Source organism: Halichoerus grypus, chromosome 4 (assembly GCF_964656455.1).
Source record: "Halichoerus grypus chromosome 4, mHalGry1.hap1.1, whole genome shotgun sequence".
NCBI classification, from domain to species: domain Eukaryota; kingdom Metazoa; phylum Chordata; class Mammalia; order Carnivora; family Phocidae; genus Halichoerus; species Halichoerus grypus.
The window spans coordinates 67,274,623-67,289,605 of record NC_135715.1 but is presented as its reverse complement, the minus strand read 5'-3'; the positions used below and the strand labels follow the sequence as shown (position 1 = coordinate 67,289,605).

Here is a 14,983-nt window from a genome sequence, read left to right as displayed (position 1 = left end):
GATGGAAAGATGTGTAATTTGGAATAGCCGTGCTGAATACTACAGGAACGTGCTAGTTTAGCAGGGGCCAGTTTTTCTTTCTTGATAATTTATAGACATCATTGCATCACTTGAGATAGAGACTAAAGAAATAAAATAATGTAGGGTGGAGGAATACATACAGGCACAGGTTAAGAACTTCCCATGTCCTTGGCAATACTCAGAGACCAGATGACTCAAAGATTAGGGGGAGAAAAGAAAGCAAATAAGTCACCAAGCAATAAAAATAGAATTTCCTGTAACCTTTCATTCTTGTCACTAGAATTGTTCTTCAGTGCCCCACTGGCTCCAGTCTAATAAAGCAGGAAGTTCTGATGCCATTAAGGGACTTTTGTGTACACACTGACAGGGTACTTCATATCTATGAGGCAGCAGGGGAGGAAGGGCTTTTCTGTGACTTGGTACAAATGTTTCCCCTTCCTTCCACTGTTCTTACTGAGGTCCAGAAAGTACCTACTCACCTTGTGACAAGCCTCTTCTGTTAGAGGCTACAACTTGCCTGACCTGCCTCATACCAGGTTGGGGTCAACTCAACCCCCCTGCACACCCATCTCAGAGTTCTTATCACTCTGGATGTAATTGCCTATTCTCTTGAGGTATATGCTTGTTGAGGGGAAGGATCAAGTCTATTTTGTATACTGTTGTATCTGTAGCACAGTGTTAGGTATATGGTAGGTACTCAATAAATATTGCTAAATGGAGGGATGGATAGATGAATGGATGGATGAAGTCTTTCTTGTACATTCTCTGCTGTACTTCCAAACATGTGGACTGACTTCTTGATATTTTACCAACATTATAGTTGGCATTCCATAACAATCAAAAACAATGAATGGGTGGCTCAGTCCGTTAAGCGGCTGCTTTCGGCTCAGGTCATGATCCTGGGGTCTTGGGATCGAGCCCCACATCCGGCTCCCTGCTCAGCGGAGAGCCTGTTTCTCCCTCTCCATCTGCCTGTCACTCTGCCTACTCGTGCTCTCTCTCTGTCAAATAAATAAATAAAATCTTACAAAAAAACAAAAAAACAAAAAAACAATGAATGGAACTAAACAACTCAGTTGGTAAAAATGTTGTCTTCATCCCACTGAGATTGATAAATAATTTCCAGACCAGACCTCAGCAGCTGCAAGAACTCCAAAGCAGGGAAATCAGGACTTACTCCACACATTCAAAAATGCCACTCAAGAGGATATACCGATTCTTTCCTTGACATTGTAAAGATTCCTAAGCTGCCCTTAGTAATTTTATTTAATAAAATTCAATATCATCTAAACACAACAAGTTTTTAAATTATGAGCTAGTTTTAAATTATTAGTGGAACACTTTACAGTTAAAGGTTAATGAATTCTTTCAGAGATATGTCTCTCTTTAAAGGTGAGATCCAAGTTTATTGGTTTATTTCCCCAAATATAAAGAGTAATGAATCAACTTAAAAGTTATGCAGCAAACAATGGGCAAAGTATGTTTTAGGAAATCAGTGTAGCTTCATGAGGACATTGCTATGTCAGAGATATTCTGCACTCACTTTTATATACCCTGTGTGAAGTCATCTTGCCCAACTCTGGGCTTCAGGACTGTCCTCCAGGCCCTTCCAAACCTCTTTCCCCAACAGTGTTCCTTCTCAGGGGATAAACACTCATCTCTTATAGTTCAGCCCAAGAATAACCTTCTCTAACAAGCCTTTTCTCACACTGGCTCTCCTTTGATCCAACATGCCCTTACAATTGAACTCTCTTCTTTGTGCTTCTGCTTTTTCTTGTCTGGATGCCAATCATAGTAGCTGTAACATATAGTATACATCTCTCTACCAGACCACAAGCCAGGCCCTTAAGTGTAGAGATAAAAATGCATTTGATATTGTATTACCAGCATTTTCAATAACACTCAGCACATTGTAGGTACTTAATAAGTGCATTTGGAATGATTCTATATACTCCTCCCTTCCTGCCAGTTCCTAATGCACTCTTTTTTTTCTTTTTGAAATATTTTAATCTTTAAATACTTTTTATATTGAAATAATTTTAGATTTAAAGAGAATTGCTAAACTAGTACAAATAGTTTCTGTATACTATTCATCCAGCTTCTTCTGATATATGAACATCTTCTATAAGCATGGTACAGTTGCTAACATTAAGAAATTAACATTGACACAATACTATCAACTGAAGTATAGATTTTATTTTGATTTCATCAGTTTTCCCATTGAAAACTTTGTCATTTTTCTTTCCAGTTTCCAAACCAGGGCACCACGTTACATATTAGTTTTCTCCTCCAAACTGTGACAATTTCTCTCACTTTTAAAGAGTACTAGCCAGGTATTTTGTAGAATGCTCCACGGTTTGGGACTGTCTGTTGTTTTTCTTATAATTAGATTGGGGTTATGGGTTTTGGAGGAGAAAACCATAGAAATTTGATGTAGCCTTCTCATCATCTTATCTCAGAGTACGTGACACCAATATGACTCATTACTGGTGATGTTAATCATAGTTACTTTGTTAAGGTAGACTGCCAGGTTTCTTCACAGTGAAGTTAATAACTAATGTAATTCTTCTTCAGTAATAGGTACTAAATAAATATTTCATTGCTTTATTCAACAATAGTCACTGACTTCTATTGTGGGCTAAATTGGTAGTAGTCCAGGTTCTGGGATATAATAATGAAAAAAAATAGCCAACCCTTTCTCAAGGAATTTGCATACTAGTGGGAGAGGCATAGAGTAAATAAGATAAACAAACAAAAGATACATGTTTAAAGAGAAAAATAAAAAGGGAAAGATATGGAAAGAGTTGGCTATTTTAGAAAAGATTGTTAGGGAAGGTCTCCCTAAGAATTGAGGACTGAATATGCAAACAGAGAATGTCCAGACCATATATAAGAATAGAACTCTGACCCACAACCTGTGGCATCCAGCTCAGGAAGTCAACACCCAGTCTACAGTAACCAGCCCAGGAAACTAGCCTGCTCTTTCTAAATCAGACATATAGGAAGTCAGACCACTATCTCTAACAAATACTCCAAGAGTCCAAGCAAGTATCCCTTTAATAATTAGCCCCAAATGTCCGATACTTGATTAATAACTGACAGCGTTCCTAATTTTTGCCCTTGCTTCCAGCATAGGACCAACTAGAGAAAGCACTCCTCATCAGTCACATAGGTAGCCCACCGACAGCTTCCCCAATCAGGGCATACTTTTTCCACCATAAAGCATTCTCAGTCCTCTTTCTGACTTTGAGTCTCGCCAAAACTCTGGGAAAAGTGATGGTGGCTGACTCCTTTGCTGTAGCAAGCTCTGAACAAATAGCCTTTGTTGTCATTAGGTTGCTCTTTGTTTATTTCTGCAGAGTAAAGACTTGAAACAAGGAAGAGAGAGAGGAGCCATGATTGTAGATGAGGAAAGAACACTGCAGGCAAAGAGAACAAATGCAAAGGCCCTGAAGTGAGACTAGTGAGGAGGCCAGGCCAGTAGACTGGAACAGAGAGAGAGAGAGAGGATAGCAGCATACTAAGTCAGAAGCACAATGGGGCAAAAGGAGGGCAGATGTGGTAGGACCTTTTAACTCATAGAAAAGGCTTTGGATTTTACTCTGCACGAGATAGGAAGCCATTGGAGGGTTTTCAACATAGGAGTGACATGTATTAACTGAAATTTTAATAAGATTGCTCTCACTGCTGTGTTTTGGACAAACTAAACATATATAAGGATGAAAAGAGATCAGCTATGAAGCTGTGTGGTCATCCAGGTGAGAGATGATGGTGGCTTGACCAGGGTGGTTATAGTGGAGCTGGTGAGAAATGCTCAGGTTCTGGGTAAAGTTAGAGTTGTCAGGATTTGCCGGAAGCTTATACCATGTGTGATGTAAGAGAAATATGGTAGTCAAGATTTACACCAAGGCTTTTGACCTAAGCAACTGGAAGTACACATATAGCTTTTACTGAGATGAGGAAAACCACAGGAGGGGCAAGATTTGGTGGAAATGTCAGGAACTCAGCTTTGTACATGTTAGGATTTGGGTGTTAATTAGACATCCAAGTAGAGATATGAAGTAAGAAATTGGACACTTAAGTCTGAAGTTCAGGAAAGGGTTGGTATTAAAGATATAAATCTGGGAGACATCATTGCTTAAGTGAACTTTAGAGCCCTGTGAATGGATCAGGTCAGCAATGCAGTGAGCATGGACAGAGCAGAAAATGAGACCAAGGACCAAGCCCTGGAGTACCCCAGGTTTCAGAGATCAGGGAGATAGGGAGAGCCAGCAAAGGAGACCTAAAAGGAGCAGCCAAAGAGGTATGAGGAATATTTATGTTCTTTCAGTGGTATTCAGGGAAGGTACTAGTTTTCCACTGTCTAGAAAAAAACTCTCTGATTTTTCTTTTCCTTTGCTCTCCGCTACTATACCTACTGTACTTCTCAAACACTGATGACACCAGACGTGTGGCTTTTCCACATCAAACAATTCTGACATTGACTGCCTGGAGTTAGTGTCATACCCCATAAGTTAAGGACCCAGTCCCACAAGACTGCCCCCACTAGAGACACCAGTTGCAAGTAGTATGTCTCCAGGTTACCCACAACTTCCTGTCCAACTTGGTTACAAATTGGAGGTTTTCATGACTCTCTCCTTGGAATCTATCATCTGCTCTAAGAGTTTACAGAACCTAGGGAAACACTTGTGTTAATAAAGGACATGATAAAGTATACAGATGAATACTCAGATGGAGAGACACATAGGTAAGGTCTGGGAGGGTCCCAAGGGCAAGAACTTCTGTCTGCCTAGAGTTGGTGTGCACCCCCACCCCTGGCATTTAGATGTATCTAGAAGGTCTCTGAACACCATACTTTTGGGATTTTTATGAAGGCTTTATTATGTAGGCATGGTTGATTATTTCCAGCCCTTCTCCCCTCTCAGGAGAATGGAGGTGGTGCTAAAAGCTCCTAACTTCTATTCATGGCTTGGTTTTTCTGGTGACCAATCCCCACCCAGGAGCCCACCAAGAGCACCTCACTAGAACAAAAAATGTTCCTATTACCCAGGAAATTCCAAAGGACTTAAAAATTCTATATCATATGTTGCTATTATTCAGGAAATTACAAAGGTTTTAGGAGCTCTGTGTCAGGAACATGGGGCAGAGATCAATATATGTATTTTCTGTTATTTCACATCTACTTATGGAAAAAAAAAAAAACAGTCAGCTATTTCCTTAATGTAGCACAGCCTTCATTCCCTCACATAAAACAGAAATGATGCCTCTCTGTGGGATAAGTTAGACCAAGGTGTTGAGGGTATCAGTGACATCATTTCTCAGGGCACAGGCAGAACCATGATTTACAAAAAATGAAGAAAAAGGTGTACTTAGTTTGTAAAAATGTATCTATTAACCTTCTACAATAGGGAAGGAAGACAAAATCATTGTGTGTTTCTACCTTGAGTGGTTTGGGTCACAGATTTGCCCCCAGCGAGTGTTTCTCACTTCTATTAGTCTGTGTAGACTGGAACTGCATAATGGTGTCTTCTCACTCCAGTGCACCTCAGATGATCCAAAGGCAGTTCTGGAGGATAATTCCAGGTTAGGGCTGCTTCTGGGTTCCCTGCTCCCCTGCTGGCTCTTCTGAGGAGGCCCTGAAGGCACCAGCACCTGACTGCTTTTGACCTATTACTTCAGTCTCTCTGGATGTTCCAGAAACTGAGATGTCAAGTTATACCAAAGAGAAAAAGAGTTTACTCCTTAACTAAATCGAGAGAGAGACAGACAGACAGACAGACACACACACACACACAGAAAGGGAGTGGGGGGAGAGAGAGAGAACCCTAAAATAAAATTTAAATCTGCAGAATTAGAAAAGCTGGCCCTAAAGCACACAGTAAATTCACGGCACTCCAGCTGAAGGCAGACCATATATGTCTCCAGGAGGAACTGATCCTGCCCATCAGCTTGGTCTCTGGCAGCGGCAAATCCACACCTGCTGGAAGAACAGGGAAACCAAATTAAGGAGCACAGCCTTCTCTCTCTGAGAGCATAAGGAAGAGCTTGAGAAGAATACAAAATATCTGCCAACCACACATTTGCATCATAATTCTTCAAAATCAACTAGAGAAGCAAACAGAAATGTTTCAGCATCTGGAAGAACAAAGGGAAATACGTTATTTGCATGAATATACAAACCCTGTAGTAAATTCTTTGTTCAGATCTCTATGGAGAACTACTAAGCAAATAGATGGAAGCAAAACAGGAAATGAAATGCCTCGATTGCACCCTTTCTTTAAAGAATGTTCTAATTCCTCAGGTATTAGGCAAAACTTCAGAAGTTTCTTCAGAAGGCTTCTGAAAGAAACAACATGGTAGCCCCTGAGGTTGTCTTCTTGGGAACAGAAGCTGACTGAACTCACTGCTATTGGTCTACCAGGAGCTGGCAGGGTTGTCCTTACAGGCATGGCCTCTCACAGTTGGGAGATTACCTACTCTAATCAGTGTTTTTAGGGTCTTTTTGAGACTCAGCCATTCCTTACTCTTTAAGATATATTTTTAAAGCTATAGGCAGAGTGTTCCTTGAGGGTAATAGCTCAGTCTCATTTGTTTTCTAGAAGTGCCACTAAATAGCTGTGTGATTTGACACAAGTCATAGTATTGCTCTTGCTTCCAGTTTCCTCACCTATAAAATAGCAATAATTAGACATATTAGAAGAGATAAAATGAGAATACGTGCAATGTAGCATGTTACAGAATCTATTAGATTACCTGGAATAGGCAGATACTTAGGAAATGTTTTGTAAAAGAGTAAGAAAGCCTAAATATTTAAAAGAGACCTTCATTTCCCAAGTGAAGAATAACTGTGATCTACCCGTACAAAGAGCTGATGGGAGTGCTATTTTAAAATGAAATCAATGATATCTTGAAAACAAAATCTAGAACAAATTCTTCCATAGGCAAATAATGCATTTTAATATTTATGAAAAACAGACACCAAGTTTTGCTACTTCTGTTGCCAGGATTTAGTAAAAATGCCAGTTATGTAATTTATCTTTCAAGCTGGAGGCCAGTCTAGCCATTCCCTCCTTCCACGCTCTCACTCCAAGATACTAAGGCTCTAGGACTCAGAAAACCAGGACTGGTTGCTTTTTTGGCATCACTATTCAATGACGATTTTGCAGTTCATATTTAGTTTTTATTGTTATTTTAAAATCTGACTTACAGAACATAAAAATATTGAATGAAATGCATTTTCAGTGAACTTTTGAACTCTTGAGAAACTTTTATAACAAAATTAACAAGACCAGAAAGGCCAAAATTAACAAGGACAGAAAGTTGGCACCAAGTGAAAATGCATTTGTGTTATTGTTTGGGTTTATTTTTAGAAAAATGGGGCCACTAATGTTGGCTTCCGCTCCACAAAATCAGTGTTTCCATTTCCTGTGATTCATTCAGTGGTGCTAAGAGTTGCCATTTGCAGAATACACATCATACACCAGACTTTATGTAATTTATCTCATTTGATCCTCATCACAAACTTATGAATACTTCTTATTATTTCCATTTGACAGATGAAATCATGTCTCATAACTTGTGGCTTCTGGGATCAGTTCAGGTAGAAAAGTAGAGAGATAGTATAGTAATTACGAACTGGGTAGGATGAGTATAAACTTGTTAATATTGGACGCTGTCTTACTTTTTTTCTTAAGTAAAAATTATAGACTGTTTCCCTGAGAGGAAAGTTTGATAAGGAATAGATAAAAAAAAATTAAAGTTTGGGACTTCCTCCATCCATAAAGGATTAACTGATATGGTGGGGTTTGTCCTTCTACCCCAAGAACTAGACAACCAAAAAAAAAACCAGAAAATAACTACTTTCAGATATTGAACAACAGGCGATGTGATTCTGACAGAAAGAAAGTAAATGAGATGAGCCCTATAATTATTCCATTTAGGAGGCACTTTTGAGATGTAGTGCAAGGAGGGAGATCCAAACAAAGCCCAAAGTTCATACTGAGTTGAGGAGACAGACATCAGAATTCAGGCAGCTAAAATTTGAGAAGAATATCAGAGAGGAGAAAGATGCAGAGACAGAGAGGGAATGACAGAGTGGGAAGGAGCGAGAGCTCTGGAAATCTTTAGCAGATCTTCTGGAATCTTTGGCTGAGTATCACCCTGTGCATGTGGAGCTTGAAGCTCTGTGAGGCTGGGAGAGAAAGTAAGAGACAGAATAACTTTCAGAGTTCACGTAGGATCCATAATACACAGGCAGCATGTAGAGTGTTCAGAGAGATGTTGCCTCAGTAAATGGGCTAAACTTGCCCTAGACTAAAGGTTGTTCTAGACCTGTCCTAACCAAGCTTAAAAGCAAGTGTTCAAAGAACCAAATTGATCTCATGTAAATTAACTGCATACCAGAAAAAAATCCAACAATATAAAATTTGCAATATCCAGCATTCACTCAAAAATTACCGTAAAGCAAAAAAAAAAAAAAAAAAGAAAAATACGACTCATATCCAGAAGGAAAAAAAAATCAACAGACCCAAAAATGGCAGAGATAATGTTATTAACAGACAGAGGCCTTAAAATAGCTATTATAATATGTTCTATATGCTCAAGGTGTAGGAAAAAAAATGAACAGGTTGAGATGAAAAATGGAAGATAGATATAAAAAAGAACTAAATAGAACTTTCAGATGTGAAAAACACAATATCTAAAATGAGAAAAATGGGGCGTCTGGGTGGCTCAGTTGTTAAGCGTCTGCCTTCAGCTCAGGTCATGATCCCAGGGTCCTGGGATCAAGCCCTGCATCGGGCTCCCTGCTCGGCGGGAAGCCTGCTTCTCCCTCTCCCACTCCCCCTGCTTGTGTTCCCTCTCTCGCTGTCTCTCTCTCTGTCAAATAAATAAATAAATTAAATCTTTAAAAATAAAATAAAATGAGAAAAATCACAGGATGGGATTAAGAGCCAATAGACACTGCAAAAATAAAGATCAATGAATTTGAATACATAGCAATAGAAACTATTTAAAATTAAGCACAAATAGATTTAAAAAATAAGGAAAAAATAAACAGAGCATTAGTGACCCTTTGGGACTAAGAAGACTAACGTGTAAAACTTGAGTTCCAGGAAGGGTAGGGGTGAATTTGATAAATAAGATACAAAGGGAATTTTTTGGCTTGTAAGACTAAGTGGTGGACCTTTAAGCCTGCTACATTGAAGTGCTCAAAAGATGTCAGGAATATGCCTGTTTCTTCTTTCATTTTGACGTTCTCCTGATTTTTGGCTTTGTTCTGTAAGAAGGCTCTCTCCATGAAACAGAACATGGCCTCTAGCAGTCCTGTATTTATTCCCTTTTATGTACACATCCCAGTAGAGAAGGACTGCCCCTTCCCAGTGTGCATGAGTCAGAAATCCAGGGAAGGACTCTGATTGGCCCAAGGTGAGTCAAGTACTCACCTGGACCAAGTCTTGTTGCCAGAAGAGTGAATAATCCTAACTGGTGTAACCTGGATCAGGTGCCCATACTGTGCAGACTCTTATTTGATAGCCTGTAGGACCACAGGAAATGGGGTTAGGAAATTTCTCCAAAGGGTATAAGGATGCTAGGTTAATAGAAATAACAGGTGTTCATAATACCACCCTTTAGATTCAGCTCCTCCAAGAAGGACTTTTTTATTTACACTGTTTCTCTCTTAAATACCCTGGCACTGCATTTGGTAATGCATTTCTGCTTTGTGCCGTTACACGTATCATTGTGTTGAATCTGTCATTGAGCTCTGACAACCTTGTCCCTGCAGCTAGATATTAAGTGCTTAGAGAGCAGAGACCATGTCTCATATATTTTTAATCTCTCCCAATGGCTGGCAGAGCGTCTCTCAAATGGTAGCAGAATAAATGTTTGTTTTGGTGAATTTGTTGCAGGGACTAGTCAAATGCTCCCATTAAGCTGAGGAGAAATTAGATTGAGTAAATATCCTTAGTCTACGTCATCATGAAAGAATCAAGTGTTCATTAAAAGCTAATTGGTAAGCAATTTGCAAAGGAAAAGCTGGTTTATTTCTTTTATTCTTTCTTTTCAGGATCACCAAAGCTGTGATGAAAATGCCAGGAGCAAAGAGGTAGAATTTTACATTTACATTTGACATTTCTTGCTGCCCAGAATCTTTGGGCTCTGACAGAGCATGTGGATGCCTATATAATGGGATTTGATGGAGACTTAAAATCTCTCTTGCCCTAATATATCCTTCCTGGTGTCTTGAAAATTCCTCAATTCAAATTCAAGTATTTTGAATTAGGATATTGTGTTTCCTCCAGACCCCTTTAAAATGCAACACCCAAGAAGGGAGAATATTATTATCCATTAGCATCTTTGCCTAAGTTTGTTTCTCCTAAGTAGTTTTGGAGGGAAGAGCCCTGAGGGAAGGAGGGAGTGAAGGACAGGGGATATTCTGGAAAAGATGGGGATGAGGGCATGTGGATGTTGGGCTACTTTTGGGGGATGGCAGAACCCAGTGCTTCAGGCGCTCTGAAGAGCTAGGAAAAAATGTGCATTTTAGACACCAATGGACATATATTTAAAAGGTAACCGGGAAAGTGCTCCAATTATCACTCTTGGGTAGACAAAGACCCTTTCCCTCTAAGTACAGCTATGATGGGGAAAACAAAACCAAAACAAAGCAAACACAAAAGCACGGGGACAAATGTGGGCTTGGTGACCTTATTCTAAGACAATTACTGTCTGGTCACAGGCGGCTCTGCATGCCCCCCACCTCCCTGGCTTCTACCTGTCTTGGATACTCAGGCCTGACCACTCATTTTCCTACTTGTTTCTATCAACCTTCAGTCCCTGTAGCCTTATAGGCTGGAGGCTGAGTTTCAATTTTATGGGCCATGATACCATATTTGTTCACTCCCCTCTATTTAGAGAAAGAGAGTAGGAACAAAACACTACCTTATCAATTGTAAGACCCATTTCAGTTTCAGAGATTTTAAGCTGGAAAACAGAACAAAACCAAACAAAACCCTGCATCTTCGAGTTCAGAAAATAGAGTAATAAGGGACAGTAGGGGAAGTGGGCTGGTGGCCCTTACGGGGTAGATAAAATCTTTTGGAACTGAGAGCTCTCACATCATCACAGGTGAGTCAGGCACATAGCAGGTCCCCGACCTTTCAGGTGTAGCAGGCAGTTCACTCACAGAGGGTACTAGAAACAAAGCACTCAGTACGTACTGTGCTCGGTCACACTGGGTTTCTGTAACCCAGAAGCTTACCCTTTCCAGGCCCAGTGCAGAGTCGCCAAATCAAACTTGCATTCACAAACCTCAAAGCTGGGGCCTAGCACCATTTAAAGACAGGCAATACCTCCCTGACATGGCGATTAGAGGAACCTACCAAGAGGAGAGGAAACGAGGCGCCTCTGGCAGCGTCTCCATTTTTCTGGGCTGGCTTCCTGAGTCGCCGAATGGTCAGTCGGTGTTACTAAGTGACCTCATTCCATCGTAATCATCTACTTGGCGACATTTCATACTGTGTTCCTCATGATTTCTATGGTGTGTTTTGCCCTCATTTGTAAATAGCTTTCAGAAACCGGAAATGAAATTGCATTTACTTTTCCTTTCCCTCCATCAGTCTGAGTCTGCTTCACTTGGAATCAGCTGCACCTTCTGGCCCTTTAAAGAATCATTATTTTCATGGAGGAGAAAAATGATCACTGCAGGATGCTGTGGAATGTCAAGGGGACTGGGCAGGAAGGCAAGAGTGAGGCCACTCTCCCCACCTTCCTCAATGAGCTCATTTCCCCCATTCCTTTTAGTTATAAAAATGTGCACCAGCTCGGTTGCCTTAAATTAAAATGCTTACGTATAATTTTCTTGCACATATTTTAATCTTGTTAGTACTGGGCCTAGAGAAGGACCCATCCCTTTCCCTGCTCTGTAATAGCTTCACTCTCTAAATTGTTTCCTCCCTTGAATGTCTCAGATGCTCATATTGGCCTTGCACAATTGCAGCTCAGAACAGAGGGAAGGAAATCACCAAGGTAACATTGGCTATCTACACTGCAGTTTTATTTTGCTTTGTTTTTTAATAGAAATAACAAGCAAATAGGCTGTTCTTTGTTAATGTCTCTAATAGGTTAAAAGTGTCCAAGCTTCTGCCTTTTCTTAAGCTCATAGGAAATGTAATCTGAGCCATGAGGGAGGAGGCATCATTGGGGTGTGAATGACCTAGGAGAGACAGACCAGTAAGCAGCATTATTCAACAGAAGCCATGCAAATCCAACAAAAGGGCTTTCTCTAATGTGGATCTCAGATCTCAGCAGATCTCAGGTCCTCTTAAATGGAAGGGTTAGCCAAAGTTTCTAAGCAAAAGGCAACTTAGGAATATTTGCACAGTCTCTGTTTCAGATATTTGACCCCTAAGGCTCTTGTTTACTGAATTTGTTGAAACAGGGCTGACCTGGCATAGAAAAACAGCAGTTGCCTCTGCTCTGGTTTCCTACTGGAACACCATGACCCTTGTGCTCTTGTACCTCCCCAGGTTCTCAGCATCTTTCTGTCTCTTCATCCTGTGCCTACTTTTACTCAGAGCCCACATCCTCACCTTGCCTCTGCCCTTCACACGTCTATCCAGACAGATGCTCTGATGGATGCCCCATTCTTTCAGTAATCTCTGAGGATAGGTTATATTAGCTCAGAGTAGAAGGCAATGCCATTATGGAATTTGAGAAAGCTCTTAAAGATTTGTAGGCTTGTGTGTGGGAAGAATGTGGTGTGGGGTGACCCGATCTGGTGGGACAATTCACCCACAGCAGAACAAAGAAGATAGAAGTTTATTGACTATACTGCAAGGGACAGTGGGCGGGACAGCAAAGGAGAGACTGTCTGCCAGGAAGCAGTGGTGGGGGGCTGTAGTTAAGTAGGGGAGGTGAGGGGGGCTGGGAACGTATAAATTTTCCTTTTTTGGTACCTGTGCTAGGTTGTAAGGAGCCCATTGGTCAGTTAGGGCTTATGGATATTTTGAGGTGGATCATCTAATGAGCTTGTTTGCATTCAGCCCGGTGTCACTATGGGCCCTTTTACCTTAGTCAGTTTTCCATTGTTCAAGCTTGTTGCCTAAAAGCAGCTTCTACATGCAGAACTAACGTTAAAAAGACCCAGAAGAGAATTCTGAATTGCTAACTGGCTGTATAAGTCTGAATAAGTGAATTAACTTATCTGAACCTCAGTTTATTCATCCTTATAGTGGGGTTATTAATTTACATTTCATAGAGATGTTATAGGGTATTAAGGAGGGCACATATTGCATGGAACACTGGGTGTTATATGCAAACAATGAATCATGGATCACCACATCAAAAACTAATGATGTAATGTACTGGTGACTAATATAACATAATAAAATCAAATTAGATAATTTTTGCAAATTTCCTAATTTTAGAGCTTGGTACAAAGTTATCTACTATACATTAACGTTGGAAGCATGCTGTTTATCTGGCTTTCTAACTTATAACAGTCATGTTTAACTACAAAATTATTTTGAATGCTGTTACGGGTCTGAAAATGCTTTTAAAATAATAAAATATCATAAAACTATAAAATAACATGAAATCCTTGGGTTAAAATAAGATCGAATTATTGTTATTATATCATTAATTATCAAGACAAAAACCTAGAAGTCATGTTTGAATACTTTCCATATTTCACCCCCAGCATCCAATCCATCAGTGAGTCCATTGACTCTATTCTAAAATATATCCCCTATATATTGGCATTTTTTTAATCTCCACTGTGGTTACCCCTGTCTAAGCTACCCCCAAAACCCTTTATGGGTCTCCCTAGTACTTTGGACCACCACTGCTATGCAGACACTATTTGAGGAGGGCACTTTTTTTTTTTTTTTTTTACATACAAATAACTGTTTTCTTCACCAATTTACCTTCACTAAAAGAGAGAAGGCTTATCTGTCTTGCTCACCACCATAACTCCAGACTAAGAACAGAACTAACACACAGAGGACATCAACAAAGATTTCGTGAATGAATTATACTCACTAATATTTTCTAACAATCCCATGGGGCAGGCATTATTAGTGCATTTTACAAATAAGAAGTCTAACCATCTTTATTTAAGTAATTAGCATTTCCACAAGACACTGGGGGTTGGTTGGATTCAGCATGTTTTGGAAGGATTTTGTGGAAGCTGATCCGCACTAAAAAAAGACAATAAATCAAACAAATAGTGCTTTATTCTGAACTCTAGGACAACTTGGCCATTCCCAAACTTCCTTCTTTCACATTTCATTGAAAATGTATACTGGATCTTTTCCTGAATATTTTTTTCTATCTTACTTTTCCACTACTGAATTTCAGTGAATGATGGCTGAAATTTTTATTTTCTATGGATATTATACTGAATAATTAATTAAATTATTTATTTTCAAAGTTCTAAAAACCAGTACATTTATTTTCCACTCACTGTGTGTTGGTATTCTGAAGATAAATACAAATAGGTTCTGTTGTTATGCAATTTTAAATGAAAAGATTTGTTATATTAACCTTTAACCATGACTGACATCTTATTATTATTAGCAGTTCTCATCAGTGTTCTAACAGCAGTAACAATTTTCATTTATACCTACTTTACATTAACATTGGAGACACGGTATTTATCATATCAGAGTGTATATTTGAAACCAATAGGCCTTACCGCAGGGTGTTGCTACTGGATGGCAGATTTTGTAAACATTGCAAAATCCTGGAAAATCAAATATTTGTGTCTAGGCTCTCCAATTATTGTTTTCACTCTCATCCAAATGATCTGCTTAAATGACCATTAGGACACATGAATCAAAATTAATGCAACATTAACTCGGCCGAGGCAGAGTAGGATTGAGTTGAATAGCTGATGCAGTAGATTAATGGAAATGTGTGAGAATTCAGCCCCACACAATGAAATTATTCCCTACTCTCACCCTCA

General features: G+C 39.6%; 1 long non-coding RNA gene across 1 annotated transcript in view; it reads left to right on the top strand.

Annotated features, from left to right (window-relative positions):
* Positions 1-14,983, top strand: part of LOC144381482 (uncharacterized) — a 108,785-nt gene that overhangs the window by 42,977 nt on the left and 50,825 nt on the right. The window contains exon 2 of the long non-coding RNA XR_013446732.1: positions 10,088-10,126. This is a non-coding gene — a long non-coding RNA (uncharacterized LOC144381482). The remainder of the gene's footprint in view (positions 1-10,087; positions 10,127-14,983) is intronic.